The following is an 11,438-nucleotide window of genomic DNA, read 5'->3' as shown; positions in this document are numbered from 1 at the left end:
TTAGCAAATGACATGTAGGGGGCGCCAGGGTGGCGCACCACGTAATGCGCTCTAGTGCAACGCGGCCGTCCCGGGTTCGACTGTTCCGGGTGTCTTCCCCCATCTCTCTCCTCCCATACTACCTCTCTGCCGGAAAAAACCTACCAAAAACATAATAATATGATATGGTCACAAAGCACTGGTTTGGGGTTTAATCAACACAATTACTATCTAAAACGCAAATATGACATACAGTGAGATTCTTCCCCATCGGTCCTTTTTCTTTTAGCTTGATTAGGCACATCAGCCCCAATCAGGACAATCCCATACAAACTTAGACCATCAGAGTGAAGCATAATAAAGGTTCACAATAATAATAATAATAATAATAATAATAATAATAATAATAATAATAATATTGATTGATTGATTGAATTGATTGAAAACTTTATTAACAGATTGCAGAATGGGTACAGTACAGTACAGCTCAAAACATACAATTGTTAAGGGGATGCAGACCAGAGAAAGACTTTCGTCTTGTTTACATCAGGGTCCCCCATTTTTATTCATCATAACATATAGACATACATGACATACAGATAGACAGTACTGCTACATCTATACATTTATGACATACCAGATTTGCAAATACAGTACTGTTTGTGATACGAAAAGAGTCCAGAAAGAGAGTATATACATTTGACGTAGAAACTGTACATTGGAAGAGGTTGGGTAGGTGGGGTGGGCTGTACATTGGAGGTGGTTGGGTGGGGGGGGGGGGGGGGGGGGTTGGGTAGGAGGGGTAGGTGGGTGGGGGACACTGTACAACTGTACAAGCAAAACTGTACATTGGAATATTGACAAAACCATACTTGGTCATTGACTGTACATTGGAGGGGGTTGTGTTAGGACATTTACAGGGGCCAGTGTCGAATTGCAGTCTCCCGTAGGTGTTCTTTGAGAGTGGGTATTGATTCAAATTCCTTTACAGCTTTGGGTAGGGCGTTCCACATTGATGTGGCATAATTGCGAAACGTGTTTAGTCCCTTGTTTGAGCCAAATCTGGGTTTAACATGATTTGTGGAGCTCCCTCTGGTGTTGTGGTCGTGGTATTCACTGACCTTTGGGAAGTATTTTGACATGTACATGGGTACCTTGGTCGTGTAGTGTATCTTGTACATATTGTGTATACAGCGTTAGAAGCTAACGTAGCTTAGCTTAGCTTGGTAGCTATTGTGCTAACAACATGCTGCGACGATAGCTATGAGCTAACTAACAGATACATTTTCATTCATCACTCCTCGGCTAGTAGTAGCAAGGCTCTCTGCCTGCCACTAGCTGTGTGTGACTCTCAGAGCCCCTCGCTGCCCTGCACCTGACGTGACGTCACGGCCCTGCTAGCGTCTGATAAGCTTTTAGATTTGCTTGTGCATGTGATTCGCGCGTGAACCTTTTTAACCCTTTCTGAGTGGCATTTCCGGCATTGATTGATTGATTGATTGATTGATTGATTGATTGAAAAGTTTATTAACAGATTGCAGAATGGGTACAGTACAGTACAGCTCAATACATACAATTGTTAAGAGGATGCAGACCTGAGAAAGACTTTCGTCTTGTTTCCATCAGGGTCCCCCATTTTCAATTCATCATATGACACACATGACATACAGATAGACAGTACTGCTACATCTATACATTTATGACACACCAGATTTTCAAATACAGTACTGTTTGTGATACTAAAAAAATCCAGAAGAAGGGTATATACATTTGACATAGAAACTGTGCATTGGGGGAGGTTGGGTAGGTGGGGTGGGGCTGTACATTGGAGGTGGGGGGGGGGGGGGGGTTGGGTAGGGGGGGGGGACACTGTACATTGGAATACTGACATACATTTGACATGGAAACTGTACATTGGAGGAGGTTGGGTAGGTGGGGTGGGGTTGGGTGGGGCTGTACATTGGAATACTGACAAAGCCATGTTTGGTCTTTATTGTACAACTGGGTTAGGACATTTGTAGGGGCCAGTTTTGAATTGCAGTCTCCCGTAGGTGTTCTTTGAGAGTGTTTTTGAAGGTGGGTAGTGATTTATTTTTCCATCAAATGGAAAAAAATAAATAATTAAATTAAACGATAGCTATGAGCTAACTAACGTTACAAGCTCAAACACCTTATAACTACAACTATTGTTGTGTCCATAAGTTCCCTGGCAGAATACTTGTGGGCACAAAGGTATACAAAGAGAAGTGAAGGAGAATGGAGCTTCTTAAGGAAAGCAGACGAGGCTGGTCTTAATTATTATTGACAGAAGTTTATTCAACTTAAAGCATTGGTTTAAGACGGAACAGAATTGATACAGAACCGGCGCCGGCAGAGAAGGAGGAAGAGAGCGGTCCCTCCCCTTGCCTTGGTATTTATACATTCCAGAACAGTTGATCACATGACAACATTTAAACAGATGTGTCCTCCCCTAAAATCATACAATCTCATGATCATGACCCGGCTTCAATGTTCTGCACGGGATATGTCATTATGTCCTTGTTTGGTGCAGAACAAACACAGCCCCCTCCGGCAGAGGCCTGTTAAAGTTAATATATCACAGAGCTCTGTCGGAAGCCGATCTGTAGATCACTATAGTAATTATGCAATTATGATCTTTTATGATATAGAAACTATACATTTTCCACTACAGAAGAGAACCATTTTAAATCGGGCATTCATGCCGGCTAACAAGCTAGACGTCGCAGCATGTTGTTAGAACAATAGCTACCAAGCTAAGCTACGTTAGCTTCTAACGTTGTATACACAATATGTACAACGACACAATGATTTACATTATTACAAATATGGTAATGTGGTTGTGGCTTTTACAAATAGTGGTTAGCTTTAGAGATGGATGGTGATGATCACGGAGCAATAGTGTTAGGCGAAACAGATACATTTTCATTCATCACTCCTCGGCTAGTAGTAGCAAGGCTCTCTGCCTGCCACTAGCTGTGTGTGACTCTCAGAGCCCCTCGCTGCCCTGCACCTGACGTGACGTCACGGCCCTGCTAGCGTCTTATAAGCTTTTAGATTTGCTTGTGCATGTGATTCGCGCGTGAACCTTTTTAACCCTTTCTGAGTGGCATTTCCGGCATCAAATGGAAAAAAATAAATAATTAAATTAGATACCAATGATGTAAACTACCCATAATTGCAGAGTAGGGTTTAACCTGCAAGTTGGCCTTTAAAGGGAACTTCCACAGTCCCTAATGTACGAGCTGTTTCTACACTGAACAGGATAATAATAATAATAATAATAATAATAATAATAATAATAATAATAATAATAATAATAATAATAATAATAATAATAATAATAATAATAATAATAATAATAATAATAATAATAATAATAATAATAATAATAATAATAATAATAATAATAATAATAATAATAATTATTATTAATTAATAATAATAATAATAGATTTCATTTATATAATACACTTTAAACTCAGTGAGCTCTCAAGGTGCTTCACAGCAGAAGGACAATAAAATAAAAAAGGTTTAAAACATAAACATTAAAATGAATAAAATAAAAACATAAGAATAAAAAGGCTTAAAACATAAACGCATTTAAAATGAATCAAATATAAACATAGGAGCAGATTAAAAAAAAACAGGCCCTAGTAGAAGGCAGAGTAAGATAAATGGGTTTTAAGGCTGAGATGCATGAAATAAGTTGGGAGCTTTAGTAACACACTGACATAATCCCTGAGCCTGAAGAGTGGCATAGTGAGCAATGTGTGCAGTTCCACAGGGATCAGAGTGATCCAGATGGTAACCACTAACCACTATGTTTCTGTGCAGACAGACTGCCCAACGTGTACAGAATGAAGGTGCCGTGGTTCAGGGAGGACTCTCTGACCGCCGTCAGGTAAATTCTATTCCCTCACAAAGGTCACCCCCTGACCTTTAACCCTCAATGAATATTAGGAAAAACGGGTAACGAAAAGACACCGGAGGCATTGGAAAAAAACAATGTCACGGTTCTCTAATGGAGAAAAATTAGACAGTGGATCACATCAGTACTCTGTGTAACAGCTGATAAAGTTTAGAACTCAGAAAGTGTATCAGCAGTGAACAACTGGTAGTCAGTGGTGTAAAGTAAGTATTTCTACTCAATTACTATACTTGAGTAAAATGTTGAGGTACTGTACTTGCTGTTTCAGTAGATTACTTTATTGTTATGCTCTCAGTAATACATACAACTGCTAGCCTCTAGCTCGCGCTAAGCCACCCCCGAGTCCGGGCCATATACGAAGACGCACCATCCGGTAGTCTTCAAACCTAGATGACAGTTCCTACATATTACCAGCAGGAGGGGTAATAACATCACCATAACATCTCCCTTCTTATAAATGGTTAAGTTAACAAACACAATAACCTAAACGACCTTAATCGAATCAAAGAACTTAATCATTACACCTTAACAGCCAGTAATGTAACAGCTGGTAATATAACAGCTAGGGTAACAGTATCGTAACAACTCTCTCCTTTCTTTCCTTCTCCTTAACATCAACACAATGACACAACAGGAACAGTCATCTCTTTTTTTTTAACATAACAGTAAGTCCCAAAAGTCGGCCTTTAGCCTTGGGTCGGTGAAGCCTGCGGCCTACAGATTGAGTCTTTCAGGTGGTCGCGACCAACGGCCGCTACGCAGTCGGGCAGCGGGCCTCTCGGTGCTTGACGGTGCTGCAGGTGAGTGCAGGGACGCGGCAACTGGGGGTGCGGCGGGGGCTGCAGCACCCCCTGCTGGCGGGGAGTGTAACTGCAACTGCAAGGTTGTTTTGGCTTTATTTATTCCATTGTAACCGAGGCTACTCAATGTCACAGAGCGGAGCGGCACTGCAGATTTACCCTACTCTTGGAATTCATTGCCAGATCGTCATAGGGGCGCTGTCTCGATAATGCAGTGTTGTTAACACTTTGAGTGCCACGCCGGGTTTTCCTTTTTACCCCCTTGATGCCACGGTCCACTTCAATATTAACGTTAATATCGCCTAATCTATGTTTTAAATTATGGCTATGTGTCTAATCTGCCCGTCGCTTATCAAAGAACACTTTTCCAGTCAGTGCTGTCAAGGCAGATTGGTTTTTTATCGCTTCATTTCCGTTTCAGAGCATTTTGAAAAGCACCCGTTTTGAAATAAAAAACAGTTCATTCTAGACCATTCTGTGATAATCGTCTTTTACTGGAATATTCCAGAACGTTGATATTCGTCGGCCTATTTATGAATCGTTTTCAAATAAACGCTAGATGATCAATATTATACGTGCACGCAAGCACATTCGCGCCGCGCACGGATAATCGCCGTGTTCATTTCCTCTTGGACTTTTCCAGTGAAACCGAAAGAGCCCATTTCACAAAACAGCCTATATCTTCATCAAAATTAGTCTGATTATCCTAACACTGATAACATAGATTCCTTACCTGACATCAGATGGTATCCAACTTGTGAGGTTTTGCCTGTTCCCTGGACCTTTAATTCCCTGTCTCCCCACCCACTCGCTCCGTTCCTTTAAGGTACTTTGTTGATTTATTGCATTCCCTGCCTCGCTCCGTTCCTTTAAGGTACTGGGAGGATTCTGTGTTGATTGGTCCGTGCCGAACACACACTTCTAAGTCAAGTATCAATTACCATCACGCACCTGATGTGTGTTCTAATTAGCGCCCCAGAGGGCTTTAAATACCTGGACTTCCCCTCCAGTCCTTGTCGGGTCGTTCTCTCTCTATTCCGTATCCTTATCTTATCTGTATCTGTATGCTGGTTCGTCTCCGGCGTGAGACGAGGTGCCAGCCATCGCCACCTGTCGCCGTTTGCCTGGAGTGGGACACAGCCGGTGCGCTCTCTAATTCTCTACGGGAGGTTTTCCTGTGTCCCACTCCAGACGTCTAGCTGGCGCGCAACTACTCCAGATGCACATCGCTCCCTATCCTACGGGGGGATGCGCGCTCTTCAAGCCGACGCGCCCCACTCCAGACGTCTAGCTGGCGCGCTACTACTCCAGACGCACATCGCTCCCTATCCTACGGGGGGATGCGCGCTCTTCAAGCCGACGCGCCCCACTCCAGACGTCTAGCTGGCGCGCAACTACTCCAGACACACATCGCTCCCTATCCTACGGGGGGATGCGCGCTCTTCAAGCCGACGCGCCCCACTCCAGACGTCTAGCTGGCGTGCTACTACTCCAGACGCACATCGCTCCCTATCCTACGGGGGGATGCGCGCTCTTCAAGCCGACGCGCCCCACTCCAGACGTCTAGCTGGCGCGCTACTACTCCAGACGCACATCGCTCCCTATCCTACGGGGGGATGCGCGCTCTTCAAGCCGACGCGCCCCACTCCAGACGTCTAGCTGGCGCGCTACCACTCCAGACGCACATCGCTCCCTATCCTACGGGGGGATGCGCGCTCTTCAAGCCGACGCGCCCCACTCCAGACGTCTAGCTGGCGCGCTACTACTCCAGACGCACATCGCTCCCTATCCTACGGGAGGATGCGTCTCTCCGAGCCGGCGCGCTCTCCGAGCCGGCGCGCTCTTCTCCAGACGCGCTCCACTCCAGACCCCCGAGCCGGCGCGCTCTTCTAGCCGGCGCGCTACTACTCCAGACGCGCTCCTACCCCAGACGCGCTCCACTCCAGACCCCCGAGCCGGCGCGCTCTTCTAGCCGGCGCGCTACTACTCCAGACGCGCTACTACTCCAGACGCGCTCCTACTCCAGACGCGTTCCCACTCCAGACGCGCATCGCTTCCTAATCCTCTACGGGAGGATGCGTCTCTTCGCTTCCAAGGAGGATCTCCTTGCCAGGCCTCCGTCGTCTGAACCCTGCCATCCCTGTAAGCAGCTCTAGCCCTCGCCCTGTCCAAGGCCTTAACCCTGTTTTTTCTGTCCCTGTCTCCAGCCCGCCTCCGCGGGCCTCTGTCCCTGTTCCCCTCTCCAGTATTTTGTGTTCTCCCTTAAAGGGACAGTGCCGCTTTTTGTTTGTATTCAATAAATGCCCTGTTCTTGGCTTACTCTCATACCTGTCTTGTGTTGTGCGATTGGGGTCGGTTACAAACCATAACACAACTGGTATATTCCAATTCCTGATCACCATTCGAAAAAATCGATAAGTGTATGGATCCAACGTGATACAGTAGTACACATGATTCCGCGGGGCTGAGAGGCTCCAGAATGAACTGGAAGTGGACTGGAAAATGTGGAGTACCGGATTTTTTTCCCCATCCATTTTCATTGAGTCCATTCCAAAATCCCTTATGTCATCTGGGAGACGATAGGGGGCGCTTTTTTCCACATATGATCGCCGGCGGTGCTCGGGTATACTCGGGTAGGCTCGCGTGATGCAATATGATTTCAGATCGCTAAAAAAGAAAAAAAAAATCCGAGAAATCTCGTGAGTGGTTTTCAACATAACTATCGGAAACCCGAGATATCTCGTGTGTGGCAGTGAAAGTGTTAACAGCGTGTAGCAGACGCATGAACCGGTTGGGATTCGAATAGACGCGGCCTGGAAGCGTCAACGCGGTACTGGAAATCCGTTGTTAAAAAAAATAGACGCAGTCTGGAATAGTTTTGGGACGCTGAATTCGCAGTAAAGGAATATATCTGCGGTTTCCCTGGCGTGAACAAGCCAGCAGAACTATCCGAGCCCCCGGGAGGGTGGTCGAAGACCTTTTGCATGTCGGCGATCATGTATGCGGGGAACGAATTGCAGAGGGAGGGCGCAACAGGTGGGGTAAGCTGGGCTGTGATGTGTGCATCAAAACGGTTACATGTTTGTCTCGCACGCTCCGCAGAGCTGAGCGTGAGAGCGCGGTCTCTAGTGAACGAGAGTGTTGGTTTACCAGAGTGGTAAACCTATGACGTTATTATTATATCACTTATCTCAGCACCCCCTCATAACACGTTTCAGACCCTGTTGAACGCTCTGACTCAATAGTATCCATCTGCAGAACGTCAGCCCCAGCACTCTCAGGCCCCACCCACACTGAATGTGATTTGACCAAAGCAGAGTATACACACAGACAGTGGAGCTGTTTGCAGATAGCGAGCATTTTGACTTGTTGCGTGGTGGCGATGTCTCACAGACAATACAACTACAAGTATAATTATATAATATATATATTTTATTAAAAAAATATATTTTATAAAAAAATATATTTTTTTAATCAAAAACGATCAATATCTCAGCACCCCCACTTCCCGCGGACTTCCCGCGGCCCTGGGTGAGTGGTGAGTTTGTGGGCTGTGAGGCTCACCTGTCTGCCCCCCCCCCCCCCCCCCCCCCCACAGTCTATCAGTCTCTCCTCCCCAGCCTCAGTGATGCCTTCTGCACAGTCAGGTCTGGGCAGATTCTGCTCAAGTGTCTCATCCTGAGGAGTTGAAACTCCCTCCTGCCTCTGTGCTGCCCGTTCTGCTGTCCGAAGGTCCACTCTGTTACGCCTGTAGAGAGTCCCATCAACATCAACGAGGAATGAACGTGGTGCGACCGTCTTCAGACAAGAGCCGAGCCGCCACCGCCCTGTACGATCTCCAGGCAACGGACGCATTCTGACTTGGTCCCTAATGTTCAAGTCAGGGAGGTCCCTGGCTGCCCTGTCCTAGTGTGATTTAGCCACACCTTTTTTCAGCCTGAGTCTCTCAGTGACACCAACTGTCACACAGGGCTGCAGCAGACTAGGCGCTACCGGAAGCGAAGACTTCAGCCTGCGTGACATGAGGCGTTGCGCCGGGCTGCTGCCCATCCCCTCAGTGGCCGTGTTGCGCCACTGCAGTATTGATTGATTGATTGATTGGAAAGTTTATTAACAGATTGCAGAATGGGTACAGTACAGTACAGCTCAATACATACAATTGTTAAGGGGATGCAGACCAGAGAAATACTTTCGTCTTGTTTACATCAGGGTCCCCCATTTTCAATTCATCATAACATATATGACACACACGACATACAGATAGACAGTACTGCTACATCTATACATTTATGACATACCAGATTTGCAAATACAGTACTGTTTGTGATACAAAAAGTGTCCAGAAAAAGAGTGTATATACATTTGACGTAGAAACTGTACATTGGAGGAGGTTGGGTAGGTGGGGTGGGGTTGGGTGGGGCTGTACATCCATACATCTGTGCTATCTAGCTTGGCCCTCTTGCATAAGGCTTTCGCTATCTTGACTGCCGATTCCGCTTTCCCGTTCGCCTGTGGGTGGTGGGGGGAGGAAGTGATATGGGTGAACCCCCATTTGTTTGCGAACATCCAGTCAAAGCACCCCCTATTGTCTGAAATCACACAGTCTGGTTGGCCATGACAAGCAAACTGGACTTTGCAACGAGTGACGATTGTGTCAGCTGACACATCTGGGAGTGGCTCAACCTCCCAGAAATCAGAATAATGTTCAACCATTATCAAAAATCCTTCCCTGCATAGGAAAAGAGGTCCATGCTCACAGTCTGCCATGGGCTGAATATTGTGAGACATCATTGACTCCTTTTGCTGTGCTCGTGCATATTCATTGCAGGCTGGGCAGTTGGACACGTGGTCCTTGATTTCCCCTCTCATATTTGGCCAGAATAGCGTGCCCCTAGCCTGCCTGTAGCACGCCTCCCCACCAATGTGGCTTGCATGAATTCTGCCCAGCATTTCCAACCTCAGTGCCCTAGGTATGCTAACACATTGCCCCCTGTAGAGCACTCCATTCTGCATGTTGATTTCATCACGGAAGGACCAATAGTCCCTCACACTCAGAGGTGCGTCCTCCTTCATATCCGGCCACCCCTGCAGCACGATCGACTTCAAGTCCTGTAGGTTCTCATCAACCTCTGTGTACTGCAGGATCTGGTGGAACCTGTGGTCGGTAACGTTGAGGTGTTGTGCCTGGTCAACGTGCATAAACGCGGCCTGCTCTCCCTCTATGCTGCACACTGTGTGCTGTGTGTGTGTCATATCTGACCTCCTGTCCTGTGTTGTTGCTCTGCTTAGAGTGTCACTGATATACATCTCTGGCCCCGGCTTGTAAGTGACTTCCAGGTTGTAATTTTGGAGCTGCATCAACATACTTTGAAGGCGCTTTGGGGCACAGAGCAGCGGCTTTTTGAAGATTGAGATCAACGGCTTATGATCTGTTTCCGCTGTGATTGTCTCCCTACCGTACAGGTAGTGGTGGAATCGTTGGCATGCAAAAACTATGCTCAAACATTCCTTCTCAATTTGAGCGTAGTTCTGCTCGGTTGGTGTAAGTGCACGTGAGGCAAACGCCACTGGTTGTCCCGCCTGCGTTATGCAGCACCCCAGGCCGTTCTTGCTGGCGTCACTTTGCACTGTGACTGGTTTGGTGATGTCATAGTATTTCAATACAGGTGTGGTGGACACCAATCGCTTTATTTCCTGTACAGCTTGGTCGTGCTTAGGCAGCCAGTGCCACACACTGTCCTTGTCTAGGAGACGGCGAAGTGGCTCACACACCTCAGACAGACGTGGCAGGAACTTAGCCAGGTAAGTCACGAAACCGATGAAACGCTGAACAGCCTTGGCGTCAGTGGGTGTTGGCATGTCCAGGACTGCTCTGGTCTTTTCTGGGTCTATTCTCAGTCCCTGTGAGGACAGTATGTGTCCATGAAACTGAACCGCCTTCAGTTTGAACTGTAGCTTTTGTATGCTGAGCCTGAGCTTTACCTTTCTGCACCGTTCCATCAGTGCGAGCAGCTTGCTGTCGTGGTCACGCTCTGCCTCGATATCAGAGTCCCCACATACGACGACGAGGATATCGTCAGCGATTGGCTCGACGCCGCTGAGGTCTCCGAGCTGTCATGGTCCCGGCCAGGGATCATGCTTGAACATTGCTGCACGAATCCGCTTCAAGGCCCTCGACCTAGCATACCGTGCGGCAAAGGGAACCGCTCCCGCCTACCTCCGGTCAATGGTCTCTAACTACACACCCTCAAGACCCCTACGCTCTGCATCTTCTGGCCGCCTCAGACCTACTCCTATCCAAGCTCCGGGAGGGTCATCAAAGAGAAGTCGCCTATTCTCAGTCCTTGCCCCACAATGGTGGAATGAACTACCCACCCCAGTTAGGACAGCCGAAACACGTCCAATCTTTCGCCGTCGACTAAAGACGCACTTCGTCAACCATTATCTAAAAAAAAAAAAAAACCCGAACTAACCTTACTGTCATGCACTTGTCCTTTTTTTTTTTTTTTTTTTTCTCCATTTTCCGCCGATTTTCTCCCATCCCAATGTTAGTCGTATGCCAATTCCCAGTCCCTTCCTGGTCGCTGCGCTTTACCCCCCACAGTCAGATCATATGGGAGAGTGGAGGCTACCACGTGCTTCCTCCGACACACGTCCAGCCAATCACCGCTTCTTTTCACCTGGCAGCGCGGATTCTCATTGAGAGGGCG

Source organism: Notolepis coatsorum, assembly GCF_963971535.1.
Source record: "Notolepis coatsorum genome assembly, chromosome: 1".
In the NCBI taxonomy this organism is placed as follows: Eukaryota; Metazoa; Chordata; class Actinopteri; order Aulopiformes; family Paralepididae; genus Notolepis; species Notolepis coatsorum.
This window is presented reverse-complemented; position numbering follows the sequence as displayed.